Source organism: Suncus etruscus, chromosome 4, assembly GCF_024139225.1.
Source record: "Suncus etruscus isolate mSunEtr1 chromosome 4, mSunEtr1.pri.cur, whole genome shotgun sequence".
In the NCBI taxonomy this organism is placed as follows: domain Eukaryota; kingdom Metazoa; phylum Chordata; class Mammalia; order Eulipotyphla; family Soricidae; genus Suncus; species Suncus etruscus.
The window spans coordinates 91,339,914-91,349,385 of record NC_064851.1 but is presented as its reverse complement, the minus strand read 5'-3'; positions in this window follow the sequence as shown (position 1 = coordinate 91,349,385).

The following is a 9,472-nucleotide window of genomic DNA, read 5'->3' as shown; positions in this document are numbered from 1 at the left end:
TGTGATAGATCTACAGATGTATCTAAGATAGCATTTTATCACACATGTACGATAGTTGCACAAACTAATCTAAGAAAATGAACACAATGTGAAGATAGCAGAATAGGCTCTGGCAGTCATGTTGTTGTTGTTGTTTTTCTCCTTTTTGAGCCAAAGATCCCCAGCACTGTCTGGAGTAAACCCTTACCACGGAGTCTTTAAATGTCACTGAAAACCAGAAAAAAAAAAGATATATATGGAAAAAGAAATATAAGTTGATAGAATGGTGAAAATAATAATAGGTTAGAAATAAATGAAACAGGTAAAAGGCAAAAATCAAAAGGTGGTTCTTTGAGAAAATATAATTTAACTAACTTTTGTCTAGACTCACTAAAAAAAAAAGAAGACTTTAAAAAAATAATTTAAAACCGCTACCACAGGCATATTTTGAAGGAAAAGAGTATGTATCTCTAATATGCTAACAAACTACATAAATTAGAAGACATGTCTACATTCTTAGAATTATATGAACTCCCAAGACTAAATTGTAAAGAAACAGAAAACTTGCACAGGCTGATCACTAACAAGGAAATTGAAACAATTATCAGCCTCCTCACATGGAAAATAAAATAGCCAGAAATATGGTGGCTTCTTCACACCTTTTTTTTATTTGTTTTGGTTTTCAAGTGTTACTTCTTGCTCTTTACTTAGGAATCACACCTGGCTGGTGGGGATACCATATGGGAAGCCTGGGATTCAAACTGGTTTGGCGGTGTACAAGGCAAGCACCTTAGCTACAGTTCTATTACTCAGATCGGGGCTCTTCTTTATTCTTAAATGTGGAAGTGGGGCAGTGGGTGGGAGGATTGGAGTCTAAGAGCACTGATGGAGAGAAGTTGACACTGGTGGAAATGGTGTGAAAATATTGTATGCCTAAAACTCAGTTATCAATAATTTTGCTTTTTTCCCCTTTGTTTTGTTCTGTTTTTTATCTGGGGGGGCGGGGACAATAAGCAGTGCTTATTGTGGCTCTGCGCTCAGAAATCGCATTTGGTTAGGGGGAAAATATGGAATGCCAGGGATCAAACCTGCATCCGTCCTGGGACAGCCGTGTGCAAGACTGTGGGCTGTGCTACCACTCTGGCCCCAGTTATAAATAATTTTGAAATCACTGTTATTTAAGTAAATTTAAATAACAAAGAGTATCTGCTAGATATTCAACGAGTTTTTGTTTTCTTTGTGGGGGGGGGCACATGCTGTGACTCTCAGGGACTACTCCTGGCTATGCACTCAGAAAAAGTGCTCCTGGCTTGAGACCATATAGGACTTTGGGGATAGAACCCAGGTCAGCCGCGTGCAAGGCAAACGCCCTCCGCTGCGCTCTTGCTCCGATCCCAGATATTTCTAACTTTTAAAAGAGAAAGAAAACTCCCTAAATAATTTTTAATGTTAATAGCACCTTGCTAACAAAACCTAGTAAAGAATCATACACACACACACACACACAAACACACACACACACAAAATAGTGTGGAGGAGAAGCAAGAGGAGAAAGCAACAAGAATAATGCAGGTCAAAATCACTGGTAAACATATATGTAAAAATAGAAAAAAATTAACATTACATTAAAATAACCATATATTACAGTAAAGTGAGATTTATATCAAGGGTAAAATATGGTGTGACATATGAAAATTAATCATGAAGACATATTGCAGCAAAATACTTAAAAGTCTGGGGGTCAGAGAGAGCACAGTGTCAGGCTATTGCTTTGCACACAGCCAACATCTGTTTGATCCCTGGCATCCTATATGGTCTCTTGAGCTCTGCCAGGAATGTTTTCTGAGTGTAGAGGGAGGAATATTGTGATAACCTTAACCATTGCTTATTGTGTCCCAAAAATCAAACAAAAATATCATATAACAATTTCAATTGATAAAAAGTATGGTAAGTTTCAATACACATGTGTGAATAAAATACCTAATAAAAGATGTATAGAGAAAGAATACCTTAGAAAACTAAAGGCTACATGTGATAAACTTATAATTCATAGCTTATCATATGATAAACTTATAGTTGAGAACTTTGCCACTAATATATAAGGAAGAAGGTAGAAATAGGATACCTACTTTTTAAAATGACTATTCAAAACTATTAGCAATCATAGTCCCAATGTAAGTTAAGAAACAGAAAATAGGGGCCGGGTAGGTGGCGCTGAAGGTAAGGTGTCTGCCTTGCAAGCGCTAGCCAAGGAAGGACCGCGGTTCGATCCCCCGGCGTCCCATATGGTCCCCCCAAGCCAGGGGCGATTTCTGAGCACATAGCCAGTAGTAACCCCTGAGCGTCAAACGGGTGTGGCCCAAAAACCAAAAAAAAAAAAAAAAAGAAACAGAAAATATATTCAATTTGAAAGGAAAGAAATCTGTCATCCTGTGAATAATATATTGCACGTAGAATATCTCCATAATGCCCTAAAAAGTTTCTTAATTTTTTTGTGTATAGAAATGCAATGTTTACATTGTTCTGATATCCTAAAAACTGACTTAATTTACTAGTAATTTTAGTTATTTAGTAAGTTTCTTAACATTTTATGCATACAAATTAAGGCTTCTGAGATAGAAATGATTTTCAGTCTTCCTTTCCAATCTGAATGTTCTTCCTTTTTTTTCTGCTTAGTTATCTTGGTTAAAATATTCAGAAAAATCAATGTTGAATAGAAGTGGCATGTGTAGTTATTCTAGTCTTGTTAATAGTACTAAAAGATTTATGTTTACTACTTAACTAGTAAGTTTTGCTATGTTATGTATAAGTTTTTCATAGATATCCAATATCATGTATGGATTGAGGAAAGTGCTTTGAAAAGAGAAAAATAATATAAAAATAATATAATTACCTAAACAAAGTGTGCCTGCTTTTATTAAAAATGATTCTAGGGGCCGGCGAGGTGGCGCTAGAGGTAAGGTGTCTACCTTGCAAGCGCTAGCCAAGGAAGGACCATGGTTCGATCCCCCGGCATCCCATCTGGTCCCCCCAAACCAGGGGCAATTTTTGAGCACTTAGCCAGGAATAACCACTGAGCATCAAACGGGTGTGGCCCGAAAAACCAAAAAAAAAAAAAAAAGATTCTAAAGGGCCGGAGAAATAGCACAGTGATAGGGTGTTTGCCTTACACATAGCAGATTCAGAATGGATGGTGGTTTGTATCCCGGCATCCCATATGGTCCCCTGTGCCTGCCAGGAACGATTTCTGAGCATAGAGCCAAGAGTAACTCCTGAGCGCAGCTGGGTGTGACACAAAAACCAAAAAAGAAAAAAAAATTAAAAACAAACTTTATAAATTTAGCAATTTGCATTTCTTAAAGCTAAACCTGTTTTAGTATCTTATCATCAACTTTGTTTTTGTAGTATTATTTTCTTATTTGTATTGATATTTTTATTAAAACGAAGCTCATTAAAATTTGACATTATACCATTATACTAACATAGAAATGTTTAAAATTTTCCTATACATGGATGTACACGGAATCTATTATGCTGAGTGAAATAAGTCAGAGAGAGAGAGAAAAACGCAGAATGGTCTCACTCATCTATGGGTTTTAAGAAAATTGAAAGACACCCTTGTAATAATAATTTTCAGACACAAAAGAGAAAAGAGCTGGAAGTTCCAGCTCACCTCAGGAAGCTCACCACAAAGAGTGATGAGTTTAGTTAGGGAAATAACTACATTTTGAACTGTCCTAATAATGAGAATGTATGAGGAAAATGGAGAGCCTTTCTAGAGTACAGGCGGGGGTCGGGTGGGGAGGAGGGAGACTTGGGACATTGGTGATGGGAATGTTGCACTGGTGATGGGTGGTGTTCTTTACATGACTGAAACCCAAACACAATCATGTATGTAATTAAGGTGTTTAAATAAATTTAAAAAAAATTATAAAAAAATAAAAAAAAGAAATGTTTACATTTTCTTTATGTAAAACTTTAATAAAATTGTTGTCCTGGTATGACAACAATGTCATTATGTCATGACAACAATGTCATATGTCTTATTTTACTTTCTATTTTGTCAATTTTATTAAATAAAAGTTATTTTAAGTATTATAAAATGAGTAATATTCATATGGATAGTTGTTTTATAAGATGTCTTTTTTTAACAATAATAAAGATCAAACCCTGATCCTAATATATGCTAAGTTTGTGTTCTGTCACTGAGCTGCATTCATAGATCATTACTATTAATTTTTAAATTAAAGATAATTCTCTTTCAGATATATAGTAATTATATAAATAATCATGACATAAAGTTATTAATAGTTGGGCTTTAGACACCAATCCCACCACCAGTGTTTTCTTTCCTCCACCAGGGTTCCCTGGTTCCCTTCCTCTCGCCTTCCCTCTCAAGCCTACCACTTTGATGGACACCTTTTAAGTTTGGTTGTTGAAATTTGGATCTCTTGTTGTTGTCTCTTGTTTAAGTATTTAGTTATATCACTCCTTTACACCACTGATGAACTCAGATCTCTTTTATCTCTGCTGTTTCTATAGCTGCCCATTTGTATTTTCTTTTTCTACTTTGACTTCTTTCCTTTTCTTTCTCTTCCCAATAAAGGGTGATCTAGGCATACTTACCTCTTTCAAACATTTTACTCCTCTTTAAAAGTTTCCCTGTTAAACATTTTCTTTAAAACTATTTCATACTTTATAATTTATATTCTTACTGCATATCATTAAAATCTGAGTGAATAGTTTTCTTCTATATTTCAATTAAAATCTGGGTTTCCAAAGCTTTAGATTAATCCAAGTAAATGATATTTTTAATTAATGTCATTATAGCAGTATTTTTTCTCAAAGTTTTTATAACCATCATGCATTGTCCTTTTGAATGTGAGTTATAATTACTAATCAAAGAAATATCATTAGTATAATTATACTTACCTAAGATATATTTAGAAAAAACAGGAAAAACTATTTTCTAACTCCCTAACAGAAACATATCTGTTTTAGCTGGTTTTAATAAACTAATAGTCTTTGTAAATTTAAGACTATTCAGATACTGTACTTGAACTTAAACACATTCTACTTTTGAAAATCTTAAATTTTTCTTCATTAACTAAAATTTTTTTATATTTAAGATTTTATTCTTTTTAAAATTCATTTCGGAATCATGGTGTATAACATTGTTACTTCTAGGATTTTATACACAAAATATCCCATCACTAATGGTGAAACTAACATTGATAGAATTTTATACAAAGTATTCCAGTTCTATCAGAGCACTTGTTTCCCTCCACTATTGTCCTATATTTTCCTTCCCAAAAAAGCCCAAAATTACTGATGATGACTTGTTCTTAGTTTTTGTTATTTGTTATTCATCTATTATTTTCTTTCTTCCCCACTTAAGATAAACCATTTTGTTTGTTTCTCTACTCTAACTAACTTCATTCAGCGAGATATTCTCCAGATCTAATCACATAGCAAAAAATTTCAAGGCTTTATTCTTTACTTAAATCGTGTAGATGTAACATATATTTCTTATTCAGTTCTTGAAGACTTGGGGTTGTATCCATCTTTCATCTATTTGAACGGTGCTGCAATGAACATAAGAGTGCAAATGTCTTTTCTAAGTAGAGATTTTGGGCTCTTGAGAAAAATGCCAGGAAGCAGGAATATAAAAGCGAAATTCCTAGTTTTATGAAAGGTATCCACTTTGCTTTCTAAAATGGCTGGACCAATTAGCATCCTTAACAACAGTGAATGAGATTCCCTTTTTTTCCACATCCAAACACAAACTGGTCGATTTTGTAGTTTGTGATGTGTCCCATTGTCATTGGTGTGAGATATTTAAATGCACAAACAAGCATTTAACAAATTTTTATTTTAATAATCACAAAAGGGGATCAACCAATATTTATATTATAGATGGTATAAGTTTACCCAAGTCCAGGAGTTCTTGGAGAAAACCTCAATGACTTTAACTAAGTAATAATGTACTAGAGAACCACTATGAAAATATAGAGGTTTTGAGTCTTTTGGAATGCTCATCAGGAGTGAAAAATTCAGAAAAGCCTTTTTGACTCAGCCACTTCTCAGCTAATGTTGGTTTCATTTATTTTTTCTTCTGATCTGTTCTCTTTTCACTCTCCCTTCCCCAATTGTTTTGACCTTCATCAAATGAAAGATCCATTTACTATGATAATATAAAATAGGTTGTCGTCAAACAAACAAAAAATAAAAGTAAATAAAATTAGAAAATGAGTATAGATATTAACATACAAAAGAATTTTTGTGAGAAACATTTATTAAGGAATTAGATTTAACATTTTCCCTTTCTAATAATTGTGCTATTATCAATTGTGTATATAATAAAGACATCTTTTAAAAACCTTCTTTAAAATATGGAGACAGTAGGCCCAGAGTGATAACACAGCATGTAGGGCATTTGCCTTGCACTTGGCAAACCAGGGTTCAATACTCAGCATCCCATATGGTCCCTGAGCCTTCCAGGATCGATTTCTGAGTGCAGAGCCAGGAGTAATCTCCAAGAGCCACTGAGTGTGGCCCCAAAACAAAGAAACAAAAGTATGAAAGTATTTTAAAGTCTGCCTAAAGCCCAGAGCCCCAAATTTAATTTCTGTCATCATAACAATCCCAGAGTACTACAGTGTGTGTGTGTGTGCCCCAGAACCCTTGCAGTGACCCCAAAATTAAATAAGCAAAAATTGTTTTTGGTTTTGGGGCCACACCTGGTGACACTCAGGGGTTACTTCTGGCTATGCACTCAGAAATTGCTTCTAGCTTGGAGAACCATATGGAATGCCGGGGAAACCAAACCGCAACCCGTCCTAGGTTAGCAAGTGCAAACAAATACCTTACTGCTGTGTCAACCACCGCTCCAGCCCCAAATAAGCAAAATAATTTTATTTTTAATTGAGGAATAGTTTTGAATTTGAGTTTCTTTAATATTATAATAGGTAGCATTCTTGCTTTTTAAGGTCTAAATATTTCTATAAATAGTAACTGAGTAATAAAATTAGAAGAAAGATTTCAGTGATATTAATTTCGTAAACAATATTGACATCTTTTAAGTCTTCTGGCTCTTCTCAGAAAGTATTCATGGTGACTATTGTCATCAGCAATATTTATTACTTACACTTTAGTCAAACTATGGTTTTCATAGAACACATTATGAGAAATTAGCATTCAGACAAGAGGAAAAAGGACCTGACAAGAATGCTTGTTTCCAGACCCACTGGTTGGACAATACTGTTTTACCATCCTAATTCTTAATGCAACCTCTTTTCCAAAAAGTTACGATGGGATTTCAAGACCAACTACTCAACTGAATTAGGCATTCAGATCAAATGCAGCCTGGATTAGGTGTTGTATCCAATCTTCTTTTTTCTCTTTTAATTAAAGCTCTGGATGCTGTCTTAGAATGTTACATGAAAATAAATTTGTAAAACACATTTGGCTAGAATGTTATGGATAACATCACTCACTCTGAGAAAAAGAATGTGGAGTCATTAACTCAAGTAAATGAATGTGTGTGTTACTAGCCACAAATGTCACATGAATGTCACTATCTCTCAGACTTACTTTTGATGATAATTTCTACAGAATCCTTAGGTCAAGTGACCAAAGCTAAAATCTGTCAGGACACAATTTAATTGTATATGTTCATTTAATTGTATATAATTGAAATGAGTCTTCTATAGAAATTATATTCATGTTATAAATTTAAAACATTAAGATAGTTATCTGTGGATAACATAGTAGCTTGGGATGGCTTACTCATGCCATCTAACCTTCTGAGCTCCAGGTTTACACCCTCGGGCGGTATGATGACTGCTCATCCAACTCATATCTGTTACAGGCAAGAAGAAAAAAGAAGCAGAAGACAGGACTTTCATACTTTGTTCATAAAAAGTAGTACTAAAGTTGTCTTAAAATTTTGGTTTTTTGGGAGTAACATTTTGTCGTGTTTAGGGTCTACTCCGGTTTATTCTGAAATTCCTTCAGGAAGTGCTCAGAGTACATAATATATTGGGAACTGAACTTGGGAAAAGGAACTAATATAAGTGACATAGCTCACAACATCTGCCACAAATCTGCCTATTACATTTTGATAAGTCATTTTAGATGAATAAACTTACACTCAAACATTTTATCTTATAAAATATATATCTAAATATAAACTAAAGTAATATTAAGTAAATTTTAAAAACTCAAACACTGTCATCAGCCAATTGAAGCAGACACACTTTATAGATTAAATTATGAAACTCTTATTAATGAGCAGCAAAATATGAGACATTTCTTATTTTGTATGTAGTTCAATTATGTCATAATAGAAATGAAAATAATAATATTGGTATGGTAAAACTATTGTACAGAATAAATAAAATGTGAAATTTAAATGTAGTCTGGCAAAATATTAAAACCGTTGCTTAGGTAAACATTTTATTTTATTAAAAATTATTTATTCAAATATATATATACATATATACATTGGTTTTTGGGTCACACCTGGCAGTGCTCAGGGGTTACTCCTGGCTCTAAGTTCAGAAATCGCTCTTGGCAGGCTTGGGAGACCATATGAGATGGCAGGATTTGAACCACCGTCCTTCTGCATGCAAGGCAAACTCTATCTCTATGCTATTTCTCTGACTCCTTATTCAAATATTTTTTTAAATTTTCACTTACTATATAAACTGGGAAGAATCATTTTATAAACCAAACAATGTTCATGGAAATAACACTGATAAAATTCACAAGAACATAATTCTTTTTTTGGGAGGGGGCCACACCAGTTTGATGCTCAGGGGTTACTCCTGGCTACACGCTCAGAAATCGCCCCTGGCTTGGGAGGACCATATGGGACATATCAAACCGCAGTCCTTCCTTGGCTAGCGCTTGCAAGGCAGACACCTTACCTCTAGCACCACCTCACTGGCCCCAAGAATATAATTCTTTTACATGACTGAAACCCAACTACAATTATGTTTGTAATCAAGGTGTTTAAATAAAGATATTTATAAAATAAAGAAAAGAATAAGTAAATACTGTAAAAAATAAAATGTACATATGGGACATATAAAAATATAATTCTTTAAAACTTTGCTAAACTGTTTATGCATCTTTTACTTTTATTTGTTTTGTAGTAGGTGTCTCTCAAACAGTGCTCAGAGAGACCCAGTATTTATTTGGGGTGGGAATTTAATGAAAGTCCAAGGATGTGGTACTATTTGGGTTCTTTGGTATTAGGGATTACTAAGTCCAAATTAATGGGGCCTCATGTGCTGTGCCCAGAGACTTTTGCTAGACCATGAGGTGTCAGGGATAAAACTAGGGTCAGCTGTATGATGGGCTTATCCTTGATCCTTGTAGTCTCTCTAGTTTCAGAATATGTTAAAGATAACTTTACTTCTCTATTTGAAAGTAAGTTCAATATAATTATTTCTTATTTGAACAATTCAGAGTATACACCTGGCTGGGC